Raw genomic sequence first — 13774 nt, forward strand, 5'->3', positions numbered from 1 at the left:
ACACAACAACACTGTGGATACCAAAGTGAAATGAATTGGGAGTGCTAATGAGTGGCAAAACAGGGACACAGATGTTGGATATTTCAGTCAACTCAATAAAACATAAAATATCTGTAACTCACAATGCAGCAGTAGTATAAAAGGAAATACAGAGACCACATAGAAAAATAAATAGCGAGCGTCACATCGAAATGTAAAAAGCAACTTGGAAATTGTGAAATGAATAAATAAATATCAAAATAAATGAATGAATGAATAAATAAATAAATGAATAAATAAATATCAAAAAAATAAATGTCTGTGTATTTATTTATTTCGATATTTATTTATTTATTTATTTATTCATTCATTTATTTATTTATTCATTTATTTATTTCTAATTTTGGCAGGGAATATCCTCCATACTATACAAATATCAATTGCTCTGGATAAAAGCATCAGCCAAACGAATTCACGTATTTTCCTGGCTTGCCATTTATTAATTTATGTAAGTTTAAAAATTAAACATATTTGAACAGTTACCCAGTGGCGCAGCAGGGAAAACCATGTCTGTATCACAGCCTAGAACTCCTAGTATCACAGCCTAGAATGTTGATGTTCGAACCGCGGGATTTATTTATTTTTTTGTGCGATATGTGCTTTTTCAAAACATAAATAAATAGCTTAGTGTAACTGGTATGGATATCAAAGTGTTTGCGGTCCTGGGTTTATTTTGATGTAGACCAACAAGTAAAATCGAGTCAGGCCGTTTTTCTCAAAGTAACCGGATAACGTTAGGGTACTTACCGTAACACTGGTTCCCTTTCAATTCGAAGACGACCACCACTACATTACGTATGGGATATTCCTGCCCTTCGGGTAGGTATTGCTGAGCTCTCTATACCAGGGCTGCCAAAGGCCCCTTCCTGGGATGATGCACTCGGTCCCGCCTACCGAGGGGATAAAACCGTCACTCTGAAGAAGATCTTCCTCTTTTTCCATCGAACCTGTGAGGGCGACTGGAGTGACCTCATGCGTCGTGGTCGTCTTCTCTTTCAGGGAACCAGGGTTACGGTAGGTAACCTAACGTTCCCTTTCAATTCAAATACGACCGCCACTACATTAGGTATGGGATAATGTATACCAAAGCCATCGTGAGGGAGAAGGAACGGCAGCATATGAGGGACACACAAGCGCTGTCTAACCCAGAGGTTAGAGGTGTGAACTTACACCCTCAAGGATCCTTGTGCCTAAAGAAGGCAAGGCAGGGTCTACCACATTAAGACGGTAGAAGACGGTAGAACCTGGAGAAAGTATGCGGCATAGTCCAGCTAGCTGCAGTACAAATATCAGACATCGAGGCACCTTTGAAGAGGGCCCAAGATGTAGCCAACCCTGTAGTTGAGTGTGCGGCTACCCTACCAGGTGGGGCAAGCCAGCACCATTATACGCAGTCGAGAATGTATCCACAATCAAATGTGACAGACACTGCTTAGAGAGGGGCTGTCCTAGGGTCCGTGTCCCATGACAGACGAAGAGCTGGTCAGATTGACGCAGAGCTCTTGTCCTATGCACGTAACATCTCAATGCCCGCACTGGGCAGAGGAAATTCAATCTCTCATCCTCCGCTGAAGCAAACTGAGGTGGATGGAAGTACTCCAGTTCCACAGACTGATTAATGTGGAAGGCTGTAATCACCTTGGGGAGGAAAGCAGGGTTGGTGCACAGACAGCGCCTGCAGCTCACTGATCCACTTAGCGGGGGTGATAGCTAAGAGGAAGGCTGTCTTCATAGACAGATACTTCAGCTCTATGGAGTGTAAGGGCTCAAACTGGGCATTCGTGAGAGCCTCTAGTACAATATTAAGGCTCCATTCGGGGAGAACAGTCCTTCTAGGAGGGTGTAATCGCCGTGCGCCTTTAAGGAAACGGGTAGCCAAAAAATGTGCACACTGAGATAAAGAATCTACGGGGGCATGGCAAGCAGAGATAGCAGCTAAATACACTTTCAAGGTGAAAGGTGATCTTCCAGCATCAAGCAGTTCTTGCAGGAACTTCAAAATGACTGGCATAGGGTAAGTGATGGGGTCATGGTTCCCAGCCAGACACCAAGCTTGAAAATACTTCCACTTATAGGTATACAAAGACCTAGTGGAGTCCGCCCTAGCACTCTGCATCGTACACACAACCACGTCTGACAGCCCTAAGGCTAGCCAATGGCCCCTTTCAGGGGCCAGACCCATAGCTGGAACCTGCCCGGTTCCGGGTGCCAAAGAGAGCTTCGCCTGACTGAGGAGATCCAAACGAAATGGAATCTCCCAGGGTTGAAAACAATATTCTATAACCTGACTTTTTCTGGAAAAGCCGGGAGCAGCGGTTTCTATAACCTGACTTTTTCTGGAAAAGCCGGGAGCAGCGGTATAGGCGGGAAAGCGTACAAAACGCTTTGGGCCACTTGTACACTAGGGCGTCTATGCCGAGTGGACCGCCTAAGCAGTGGAGGGAGTACCACAGGGGGCAATGCGTCATCTCTGCCAAAGCGAAGCGATCGACCTGCGCCTTCCCGAACTGTTCCCAAATGCGTTCCACCATCTCAGGGTGGAGTCGCCACTCTGACGGATGTGGGCCTCTCCTGGAGAGGAGGTCCGCTGCCCAGTTCACCGTTCCGGGAATGTGCGTCGCCCATAGGGACAGCAGGTTCCTCTGAGCCCATATCAATAGCTTGAAAGCTATTCGATGCAACCCCCGTAGGCCTCCCTGGTGGTTGACATATGCTACCACTGTTGTGCTGTCCGTCCAGATCAGCCCATGTGTACCGCTCAGCACTGGCAGGAAGTGGTGGAAAGCAAGGAATACCGCTTGCAACTCCAGCATGTTTACCTGCAGGGATGTCCAGCAGTCCGACCAGGATCTGCATACTTCTCTGCCTTCCCAGACCGCTCCCCAACCCAGGTTGGAAGCGTCTGTCATCACCACTTGGTGGTTCAGTACTACTCCCATTTGCACACCTTTGCACAAGTGAGAGGGAACCCCAGCCGGATGAACTGGAGCATGTCATCAGCATTCAGAACCTCCTTTCTTTTAAGAACCCGTTTAGAAGCCTCAGGTCTAAGATAGGGCGAAAGCTGCCGTCTTTTTTGGGTACCAGAAATTACCTTGAGTAGTACCCCTCTCCGTGGGAGGAGGCACAGCAAGGCAGCCACTTCTTTCCGAAGTACCGAGGATTGTAGAGGATCTGTCACGAAAGTGTTTGTGACACCTCGAAAGGGAGGAGGTCCCAAGCGAAACTGAAGCGCATAGCCATTTTGCACGGTGGGGAGCACCCAGGAATCTGAAGTGCAAGCGTGCCAGTACTGCAGCTGTTGTGCCGAAAAGGGGATCTGAAGCCGCCAGCCCTCAGGGTATGGCAATTGAGGCTGCAGTGGGGCCTGGACAGGGGCCTGGCCCGCTAGTGCCTGTTTAGCCAAGAGCTCCAGGACCTTGAGGTCCATAATGTCCCTCGCCTGCTTGGAACGCTTCACCCGTCTCACTTGCAGAGATGGCGAGTGACTGCAGGCGGCCTGCGCATTGGGAATCCTGGTACAGGTAATCTGGGGCACCCAGGGCCGCTGACGTTCCTACCGTGGAGGACACGGAGTTCGCCCTCATGGCTCTCTCTAAATGGGCCTGACTTTGTGCATTAGCACTGAGGCACTGCTCGCACTGCGTTGAACACTGGTAAGTGCTAATGTAGTGTGTACACTCACTAGCATTACAGCAAGGGTATTAACACTGCGCACCACGCACATGTGCACCACGTACCATGCAGCGTATGAGCACTAGTGTAGAACCAGTTTACTTATGCAGCATGCACCAAGTACACAGCGTGCACCGTGTATGCTGAGTCCCGTGCGCACCGAGTATCTTGTTTTTCACTGGGTACCCAGCAGCACCATGAGTTATACGCTAGGTTGAGCAGTGCTTACGCAACGAGCACAACGCGTCCCGAGCACTGTGCGCACTGCGTACCAGGCAGCACCGTGCATTACCACACTAGAGTGGTAGAGGTGTAGCACTAGCTACATGAATGCAGCATAAGTAATTTTCTGCCTGCTGCACTTAATTGAGTATCAGAATACCTGGCCAGGTTAAGTTAATTCTCTATTCAATTGCTAAATAAGTAATTTTGTCCTCGTTTCTAAAGTGGGCCTTTCAGATTCATAAGGTAAAACTTAGGTGAAGCTATATCAATTTACTGTCAGTTTTTGGTAAGGGGTTTATCTCTGCACTGGTCTCTCTTGTTTTAACTGAATGATCTTTTCCTAAATTTCCACATGGAAGTTCTAATTAGAGTCAGGTGTCGCTAATTGCCTTGGCAAAGGGCTTATTGAGCTTGATTTATCATTGTCTAAGTATCTTAATTGGGAGCTCTTTAAATATGGCTATTACTTCCTGGGAAGGGGGTGGTTCCTTTTCTGGGGTGATTCTTTTTCTGGGGTGATTCTTTTTCGGGTGTGGGTTTGTGTGGATGCAGAGTGTTTGGAGGAAAGAGCAGGGTTTTTTGAAGAAGGTTGCTGTCTATAAAAGAGAGATCGGGAAGCAATGATCGGTTGGTTGTTAGAAACAGTGTATTTTTTTCTAATCTGCCATTTTCCAGTTGGAAAGTAACCAGTTATCTAATCTCCTGCCCAATGGAAACTATCTACATCATTCAAATTGTTTATTTTTTATCCTAAGTGCAACAACGGTGACTAATCCATTTATTATCCAAATCATCACTTTTTGTCTCCTTACCTGGTTGGAAACTCCAAGCTCGACAGGACCAAGGAAGAACTGGGTGAGATCCCCTGATGGGGAGGAATCTTATTTTTTCGCTGCTGGATTATCTGTTTTGTTCTGACTGTTTGGGATTATTATCATTTTGTTTATTTATCGGGGTTTAACGAGCACCTCGCATAGAAGTCTCATTTGGTTTATTTACCGGGGTTTAACGAGCACCTCGCATAGAAGTCTCATTTTGTTTATTTATCGGGGTTTAACGAGCACCTTGCATAGAAGTCTCATTTTGTTTATTTATCGGGGTTTAACGAGCACCTCGTATAGAAGTCTCATTTTGTTTATTTATCGGGGTTTAACGAGCACCTCGCATAGAAGTCTCATTTTGTTTATTTATCGGGGTTTAAAGAGCACCTCACATAGAAGTCTCATTTTGTTTATTTATCAGGGTTTAACGAGCACCTCGCATAGAAGTCTCATTTTGTTTATTTATCGGGGTTTAACGAGCACCTCGCATAGAAGTCTCATTTTGTTTATTTATCGGGGTTTAACGAGCACCTCGTATAGAAGTCTCATTTTGTTTATTTATCGGGGTTTAACGAGCACCTTGCATAGAAGTCTCATTTTGTTTATTTATCGGGGTTTAACGAGCACCTCGTATAGAAGTCTCATTTTGTTTATTTATCGGGGTTTAACGAGCACCTCGCATAGAAGTCTCATTTGGTTTATTTATCGGGGTTTAACGAGCACCTCGCATAGAAGTCTCATTTGGTTTATTTATCGGGGTTTAACGAGCACCTCGTATAGAAGTCTCATTTGTTTATTTATCGGGGTTTAACGAGCACCTCGCATAGAAGTCTCATTTTGTTTATTTATCGGGGTTTAACGAGCACCTCGTATAGAAGTCTCATTTTGTTTATTTATCGGGGTTTAACGAGCACCTCGCATAGAAGTCTCATTTTGTTTATTTATCGGGGTTTAACGAGCACCTCGCATAGAAGTCTCATTTTGTTTTTTGTTTTTTTTTTGTTTTGTGTTTAAACTGTTCTAGCTTAACCTGTATTCTCAATATGGACCTGATATAACAGCCTGGGACTTTTAAAGTATTGCTTGTGGTTGTTTCATGGACATTTTTTTCTATAAGGACTGCCTGATGGACTCTGTGAAACACTTTCGTCAACATGGGCATGTTAGGCTGTACATTTACCAAACGCTTGATCTGTCCTATATGATTAATATTAATGTGGTCTCTGCTGAACATTTGTGAATGGTCCAAATGCTGTCTGATTAAAACTCATGTACATCAAATGTTTGACACCTCTGTTGACAAGTATAATATTCCACACATATTCAATAACATCTGCTATGTGAATTCTGGTGCTGTCTTCTGATTTAATTTTCTTAATATTTTCTATGTGTTGTAAACAATCCTGCCTTACCCAGCAATTTTTCTTGGTTCTGTCACGCAATCTTACTGCTTTGGAGAGTTTATATTGTTCAGGGTAGTTTACTTGCAATTCCGTCACAAAATACTAGTTATTGGACGTTGCTTAAGGATTGGGTTTGTTACAGAGGTACTAGCACGTTTGCACCACGTGCACTCTGCATACCGAGCACCGTGCACACCGAGTACTGGGGGCACTAAATACACCGCATACCGCTGAGGCGCTGGGCACCATGTGCCGCTCACACTAAGCACCTGTGCACCCTAACCGCATGGTCAACACACACACCTTGTCAGCGTGTAGCATGTACCGGGGGGGACGCAGGCCGAAGCCGCGGTAGGCGAGTTTAAGAAGACAGTAAAACACGGTAGAAAGATAGTAAGGGAGAGAGAGTACACCGTTTGTTTACAAGGCCTGACTCACCAAAGTGGGCGGGCCTGCGCTGCCGGCAGGGTCTACTCGACAGCAGGGATGCGGCAAGGCCTAGCCCTGTGGAGGAGAGCGTGGCTGGAAGGGTCACTTGACAGCGGGTATACGGCAAGGCCTAGCCCTGAGGAGGACATGTGTACTCTCAGGAAGAAAAGAAAATAATTTGTGGATGACTGCACAGACAGTCGCTCACATACGACAGACTGATATAAAGAGCGGCCTACCACGCAAGCGGGGAGGACGCTGAAAGACAGAAAGGGAAAAAGGACTATGTCTTTTTTAAATCGTTGATTGCAGGAAAGCGGCAAGCCGGCTTTCAGCATGAATGCAAGGGAAATACAACCGACTCGAATCGACTCGAGAAGCTCTTTTCTATCAACACGCTCAGCTCAAAACAGAGGTCTTACCTTACCGTCTTGAGAGGGAAAAAGAGGAAGATCTTCCTCTGAGTGATGGTTTTATATTATTATTTATTTCTTAGCAGACGCCCTTATCCAGGGCGACTTACAATCGTAAGCAAAAACATTTCAAGCGTTACAATACAAGTAATACAATAAGGGCAAGAAATACAATAACTTTTGTTCAAGTAAAGTACAAGTTTGACAAACCACAATTCAATAATACAGCAGGTAATAGTGATAGTTACATCAGGATATGATTAAATAGTGATAGTTACATCAGGATGTGATTAAATACAAAGTACTACAGGTTAAAAACTTGGCAGATTACAGTATTCTGAAGTACAGGATTAAATGCAGTAAAATAGGGGCTGATAAGAGCAAAATAAAGCACATTTACATGAAGGGTGATAGTGTCCCAGGATACAAACAGAGGAGTTCTACAGGTGCTCTTTGAAGAGGTGAGTCTTAAGGAGGCGCCGGAATGTGGTCAGGGACTGGGCAGTCCTGACATCTGTAGGAAGGTCATTCCACCACTGCGGAGCAAGGGTGGAGAAGGAGCGGGCTTTGGAGGCAGGGGAGCGTAGCGGTGGTAGAGCTAGTCTTCTAGTACAGGCGGAGCGGAGAGGTCGAGTGGGGGTGTAGGGAGAGATGAGGGTCTGGAGGTAGCTGGGTGCAGACTGGTCAAGGCATCTGTAGGCTAGTACAAGAGTCTTGAACTGGATGCGAGCGGTGATCGGGAGCCAGTGGAGCGAGCGGAGTAGTGGAGTAGCGTGGGCGAAGCGAGGCAGAGAGAACACCAGGCGGGCAGCAGAGTTCTGGATGAGCTGGAGCGGATGGGTGGCGGACGCAGGGAGGCCAGCCAGGAGGGAGTTGCAGTAGTCTAGGCGGGAGAGTACCAGGGCCTGGACCAGGAGCTGGGTAGCATAGTTGGTGAGGACGGGTCGGATTCTTCGGATGTTGCTCAGGAAGAATCGGCAAGTGCGTGCCAGAGTGGAGATGTGCTGGGAATAAGAGAGGCAGGGGTCCAGGGTGACTCCAAGGTTCTTAGCTGAGGAAGAGGGAGAGAGTGTGGTAGATTCCAGAGGAACAGAGATGGAGAGATCAGAGGGGGAGGAGGAGGGAAAGAAAAGGAGGTCAGATTTAGAGAGGTTGAGTTTGAGGTGATGCGAGTGCATCCAGGAGGAAATAGCAGACAGACAGGTAGAGATACGGAAGGAGATGGTGGAGTCAGAGGTGGGGAAGGAGAGGAAAATCTGAGCATCATCAGCATAGAAATGGTATGAGATGGGCGGGACCGAGTGTGTCATCCCAGGAAGGGGCCTTCGGCAGCTCTGGTATAGAGAGCTAAGAAATACCTACCCGAAGGACAGGAATATCCCATACTTAATGTAGCTGTGGTCGTCTTGGAATTGAAAGGGAATAAACAAGGTAATATCAGTGAAATGAGCTTCAGATCAAATTAATTTTACTCTACATATCACTGAAAGAATAATAACACTTGCATTTGGTTTAGTTTAGCTTTTAATCAAACTTTAGAACACAGAGAATAAACACAAAGTGAGAGATATAATCCAACTGTAAAGTATAGTGTAACAAGAGGAACACATTGTGTTTAAACAGCCCAGGGGAATTCACACAGCGCTTTCTTCCAAATCATGCTTCTTCCCAAAACAACATAACATAAGCCACCATTTCTAACCACCTCGTCTGATCTTGCATTAGAGATTTCACTTCAGCTCTATAGCCAAGTGGTTGCATAAATTATCAAAATCTGAAGATAATGAGAGAGCAGACATGGAATTAGGAAGCATGAAAATCAAACTTTTAAAAATCAACTTTCAGACGCTGAACAAATGCAAAAAAAACCCCTCTGATTTCTTTGGTCACATTATCCTGAACCTGTGGTGTTCATAATTCTTCTTTTTTTAATATTTCAACCAAGTTCTTTGTTGGAACTTTCTAAATTTAAATAGCACAATGCTTGCAATCAGAATATATTACATTCTGGAAAATACTTAAAAACTAGTTACACGCCATTACTTTTTAGTACTCTCAGAATTATTATTTTATGATTTGTGATTTTTCCTAATCGGAGGTAATGTAAGAATACATATCATTCATTTTCTTCAACAAAAAATTAGCCTGCACTCAAATTTTAATTCTCTTTAGAGGAAATATAAAAAAACATGTCTTCCTTGTTCTTGCAAATCACGTGACTGCGCCTCAGATATATGTGCGTTGTTCCAAATTATCCAACCAATTACTGCCTAAAAAGAAAAAAGAGAGATTACTACGTTGCACAACAGTACAGCCTCAAGTTGTTTATGAAAAATGTAATTAATTAGCAATAATCAAATATGTTGTATAACTGTCTTTTGTTTAATGTACACAGAGATATGATAGAGGAAATAGTTTGACATTTATACCATCATCTCATCTCATGTCATCTGGCTCAGTTCGTGTGACTCTTTAGGGTTTTCCTTGCATCCCTTTTCAATGTCATCTTTAGCAGGTCTCATTAAGTACCCAAAGCACCCTGAGATCATGAAAAACAGAGCGAAAAAAACAGAAAGTCCAGCACCGATAACCTAAAGAAGAGGAGATGTAGAGAAAACAAATGCAGGTTATATTAAAACCTCGCTACATTTCTGAAAGCCATGAGGACCAGCCAGCCTTCACATCCCACTTTTCAGCTCACTCAACCCTTACTCTAACCCTTCCCCTGCCCTTTACTCTATTTATACCTGCGACCTCCAGCACTACTATACAGCAATCCTGTCTCCCAGGAGGGGAGGACGGGGAGCAGGAACATTTCCACCTTCCAGTCCTCTAGTCAGTCAAGATGAGCTTCATCCAGTACTTCAGCATCAAGGGGATTGACTAGTCTCCCATGGATAGAGAACCAAGGAAGGGGATTGACCGGTCTCATAGGGATAGAGAACCGAGGAAGGGGATTGACCAGTCTCACAGGGATAGAGAACTGAGGAAGGGGATTGACCAGTCTCACAGGAATAGAGAACTGAGGAAGGGGATTAACCGGTCATATAGGGATAGAGAAGTGAGGAAGGAGAATGACCAGTCTCATAGGGACAGAGAACCGAGGAAGGGGATTGACCAGTCTCATAGGGATAAAGAACTGAGGAAGGGGATTAACCGGTCTCATAGGGATAAAGAACTGAGGAAGGAGAATGACCAGTCTCACAGGGATAGAGAACCGAGGAAGGGTATTGACCAGTCTCATAGGGATAAAGAACTGAGGAAGGGGATTAACCGGTCTCATAGGGATAGAGAAGTGAGGAAGGAGAATGACCAGTCTCATAGGGATAAAGAACCGAGGAAGGGGATTGACCAGTCTCATAGGGATAAAGAACCGAGGAAGGGGATTGACCAGTCTCATAGGGATAAAGAACCGAGGAAGGGGATTGACCAGTCTCACAGGGATAGAGAACCGAGGAAGGGGATTGACCAGTCTCACAGGGATAGAGAACCGAGGAAGGGGATTGACCAGTCTCATAGGGATAAAGAACCGAGGAAGGGGATTGACCAGTCTCATAGGGATAAAGAATTGAGGAAGGGGATTGACCAGTCTCATAGGGATAAAGAACCGAGGCCATAGCTACCCGCACTGCTAAAGCCAGCCTAACATCACTGTTTTATTTTCAATTTTTATTGCCCAGTGTTTAATGTGCAGAATAATAAATACAAAACTTCAACACTTTTTTGGTCTCTATGAAATATAAGTTATAACAACTTTTAAAAACCCTGCAAAACTACAAAATTGCAGTTTGTGTTAAATTGGCATTTATTAAATTGAATAATTATTGTGTCGTCACTGTATCACAGCAGTGTGTGGCGGGGTTGTATCTTGTTTTTGCGCTGCTAATGAATCCATAATTTAATTGATTACAAAAAAAACTTTTCATTTTCAGCTTGAGTTTGTGTTGCAAATGACACCATAGTGAGGCAGAAAATTCACTTTACCTACAGCCTATCTGAAGAAGATGATCTGACCATACCTTCATGTAAAAGTGAGAGTACTTTGAATTACCAGTCTGAGTTGTCATCCCTTCATGTCAAACCAAGACTTGTTTGATTATTCTCCACGGTTTACCAATCCAACAATACAACAATGACATGTTTTATGAGGTACAGTTCACAATCAACTCAGTAACATAGTTTCACAATGGTATCTCCTTAACTATATTTTGCTGAACTTTCTACATTTGTACATATGTTCATCTTATTTGTGCACTTCACAAGAGCGGTTTTCAAACTCCTTAATTAACACAGGAATCCTGTGTGCATCTCATTACTGTCACATTACAAACACAGACCATTCCTGCAATCTCTACATTAACACAGGAATCCTGTGTGCTTCTCATTACTGTAACATTACAAACACAGACCATTCCTGCAATCTCTACATTAACACAGGAATCCTGTGTGCATCTCATTACTGTCACATTACAAACACAGACCATTCCTGCAATCTCTACATTAACACAAGAATCCTGCGTGCATCTCATTACTGTCACATTACAAACACAGACCATTCTTGCAATCTCTACATTAACACAGGAATCCTGCGTGCTTCTCATTACTGTCACATTACAAACACAGACCATTCCTGCAATCTCTACATTATCACAGGAATCCTGCGTGCTTCTCATTACTGTCACATTACAAACACAGACCATTCCTGCAATCTCTACATTATCACAGGAATCCTGCGTGCATCTCATTACTGTCACATTACAAACACAGACCATTCCTGCAATCTCTACATTAACACAGAAATCCTGCGTGCATCTCATTACTGTCACATTACAAACACAGACCATTCCTGCAATCTCTACATTATCACAGGAATCCTGCGTGCTTCTCATTCCTGCAATCTCTACATTATCACAGGAATCCTGTGTGCTTCTCTACTGTGACTAATGGTCGGGTTTCAGTGCAAGAAGAACGTAGGCGGTTACAGATATTTCATCCTCACACTCATTACTCATTACAAGATGAATGAATGTTAGGAATGTCTATATTCACACCATTAAGAGCAGTTTTTTTATTACTTGAAGATTTGCTTTTGCACGACCTGATTTCACTAATCAATGCAGATAAAAAAACAAAACATGCTTTTCATTTGAATGCAATGTTAAATAGATTCTCCTCCAAATAAACACCAAATAAACCAGAACATGGACAAGAGCACAGCACTTATTCTTAATGTTGGGCATGATGGAAAATAAAAATCAGAACACTTCTGCTCTGGTAATCAGCAAGAGGCAGCAGTGTGGAGTAGTGGTTAGGGCTCTGGACTCTTGACCGGAGGGTTATGGGTTCAACCCCTGGTGGGGGACACTGCTGCTGTACCCTTGAGCAAGGTACTTTACCTAGATTGCTCCGATAAAAAACGAACTGTATAAATGGGTAATTTTAAGTAAAAATAATGTGATATCTTGTAACAGTTGCCCTGGATAAGGGTGTCTGCTAAGAAATAAATAATAATAATATGGAAAAGTGCAATGTGAAACCAATAGAACTCTTGTCTGGATGAATGAAACAAGCACTTTTGAAACTCAAGTTGACTTGAATCTTCCTTGTGAAATGAACTGAAAGCAAACCTGAAAACAATCAGTTAGTTTGCAAGTGAACCACAATTCAAATCACTCAAAGTGAATTAGGTGTGAAAGTGCCCTTATACAAGAAAAAGTTCAATATATTTTTCTTACCTGAGATGTTGCAGTATATTTTTTAATAAGATCCAGTGTTTCCTTTTCTGTCATTGCTTCATCTTTCATATTGCATGATTGAGCCAAGCCTTCAGTATGTAGGGACACATTGAAACTGCCTGTCCCATAAGCTTGTGAACAAACAAAGTATCTTCCATCCAAGAAAGTTATGATGAGCCAAGCCACTGTTGGAACTAATGCAATTAGGAAGCGTTTGTAGCAGTCTTTAATGCCTGTCCACTTCTGTGATAACATAAGAAACAAGACTACCAGTGCTGGTATCATAAAGACGCACACACTATATCCAGCATTGAGTTTCGGTACACAAGGACAACTGAACTCAATTTCCAGGATCTTTTCTAGTCCCACCTCGATTAATGCTAAAATAGCAGGTGAAAGCATACGGCTTTCTCTTACCAGCTTTTTTACTCCATCAAGAAATTTTCCACTCATTGTGATAACAAATGCAAACAGTAAAGAGAAGACGGTTCCACAGCAGTAGTAATGTCTTGCTGTAATGACAGATCAAGTCTTGCTACAAATAGGAGGAGCCACAATCTTAATTTAAATGACAGGAAATGGTGGGATGATGTGTGCAGATCAGCTGGAAGGTGAACATCATGTGCATTCAATGTGAGATTAGGCCCCTACACCCTACTGTAGGTACGTTTGTGAATGTACTGAGTATGGTTCAGTTACCCAGCTCACATATCCCCACTACATTTCCTTTTCATACTGGATGCATACTGAGTAGACTTAGGAAAAAAGTTATTGTCCTTGCATTTGTATACATTCAATGACACACTAAGAACTCGAAATCACTGTTAAATAAACATCAGTGCCAGATATGTATATACTGCACTCCGAACATGTGAACAAGTGATATGTTTTCTGTGATTTGCAGCCCTCATCTGTCATGTTCAATTCCCGTCATGGTTTTGGGTTGCAGTTATAGGCTGTTTGATTCTACACTATGCCTCCCTCCTAAGCTGAACTGCGGCCAGGGCCGCAGGTGCCTGTCTGGTCCATAATGA

At 43.5% G+C, this 13774-nt stretch overlaps 1 long non-coding RNA gene across 1 annotated transcript; it reads right to left on the bottom strand.

Annotated features, from left to right (window-relative positions):
• Positions 1 to 8601: 8601 nt before the first annotated feature.
• Positions 8602 to 13149, bottom strand: LOC117965242 (uncharacterized). The gene is made up of 3 exons (XR_009310224.1): positions 12741 to 13149; positions 9435 to 9596; positions 8602 to 9275 (listed from the first exon to the last, which is right to left on the bottom strand). It is a non-coding gene; the product is annotated as an uncharacterized LOC117965242 (long non-coding RNA).
• Positions 13150 to 13774: the final 625 nt, after the last annotated feature.

Source organism: Acipenser ruthenus, chromosome 35 (assembly GCF_902713425.1).
Source record: "Acipenser ruthenus chromosome 35, fAciRut3.2 maternal haplotype, whole genome shotgun sequence".
NCBI lineage: Eukaryota > Metazoa > Chordata > Actinopteri > Acipenseriformes > Acipenseridae > Acipenser > Acipenser ruthenus.